Below are 1,799 nucleotides of genomic sequence, written 5' to 3'. Positions count from 1 at the left end.
AGAGCATCCTTCGCCTGTTCCATTGCCGCACTCCGCATGAAATACGCCTCTGCATCCATATTATAAGCACACCGATGGGGGAGGAACCCTTTTTATGCCAGTATTTCGAGGGAAATTGAACTTGTTGTGACCATGGACCTACGTAGGTCCATGTTGTGACAAAGCTAGCATGCATGTATATGAACAAAGACGAAGAGAAACTTGATTAAACCTCCTGCATGAGCGTTTTTATATCATCGCATATATGTGGCCTCATTTGTGTGTTCTCATGTAAGTAGTGTTGGCTTCCATGTTGATGTTTCTGTACTTTTCTGTATAAATGTCGACAGAAGGAACAATCCTCCGCTTCTTGACTACAATAGAGCATGCAACGCATGATGGTGAAAGCAGATACACACACATATGACTTTACATATATAACTATATCGGAATAGTCATGTCAACCCTGAATGAGCCCCCCCCCCAAAAAAAAAAAAAAATGGAAAAAAGTGTGACCGTGAAAGGCCACTGCACTAGCCACCTCCAGTCTTTGACAGACTTTACATTTAGTGTAGTCATATTTTGATACTGATGCTGATATTTAAAGACTAACGATTTATAATAATCATGACAATATTGCTGTTGATTTTACCACTGCTGTTACTGCTGCTAACATATATACTGATAACGATAAATAAAAGAAAATGCTTAAGAAGGAGAAGAATCATTAGTATTCATAATAATCATCATCATAAAGATGATTGCTTTCATGTATGGGGATGGCAGTTCTCCCAAGCATCCTTTACTCCCAGTATAACCACGAACTAGAGTGTCAGTCTGCAGACCAAATGGTGGCGTACTTGAGGAAGGAATGGTCAATGAAAGTACCGTAATTGAATGCAGAATAGGACATGACCGTGTCTGCGCTGGTCAGTGTCTGTACTGATGGTAAAAATTCGGAGAAACATTGCTTAGTGTTATTAGTAGTGGTGGAGTTTCACTTATTAATATGTCATGCCAAACTCTTCTATATTATTCGGTTACACGACATTTGCTCATGCGACAATACTACTCCGATATTATTTTCTCCAATTAGGACTTGGGGTTAGGATTAGGGTTGCGTTATTTTGTTTTAGGATTAGTTTGATGTGAGGATTAGGATTAAGGTTAGGGTTGTGTTTGTGTTTGTTGTGTTTGCGGATCTCTCAGTGATTTTAACAATGATAATTCATACCGCTGGAGATTGGCATTGGATAATGGTATTAATAGCATCGCTTGGTTGTATTTTCGATGTCAAAGCTAAGAGTGGCGGTAAAGCAAATGCAGTCTTTAACCTGTCCACAAGAGAAAAAAACACACCCTCGTTTTGCAGGATAGGAGACGAAGAGCTTTTAACGTTCCAGAGTTGTTGTGCTCCAATGCGTTTGCCCTTTAAAGCTGTGCAATCATATTCTGGCTGCCTGCCTCCCCACGCAGAACGAGCCTGCTGGAATCAGCTAATAATGACCTCTAATCAAACCAGCAGCAGAAAAGGGAAAACGGTGAACGACCGACTCGAACTTGGTACGGAAATTCTGAGTTCCTCTTCAGTCTACACCAGGCTGTATGATCAACGCTGTACTGACAGCTAGAGTGTCTCTTTTCTGTACTGCCTGTAGGATCTAGTAGTTTCGTATCACCATCATTACATTCAATGCTTCCTTGACTAGACGTACGTACAGGACGTACATTACGTGCTACATGGACGCACATGCATTGTATCAGCTGGACGATTGATACCGGTTTGATGGCGTTATTCTTCTGGTTATTATGAGGAGGTG

Source organism: Diadema setosum, chromosome 4, assembly GCF_964275005.1.
Source record: "Diadema setosum chromosome 4, eeDiaSeto1, whole genome shotgun sequence".
Classification (NCBI taxonomy): domain Eukaryota; kingdom Metazoa; phylum Echinodermata; class Echinoidea; order Diadematoida; family Diadematidae; genus Diadema; species Diadema setosum.
Note: the sequence above shows the minus strand (reverse complement) of the source record.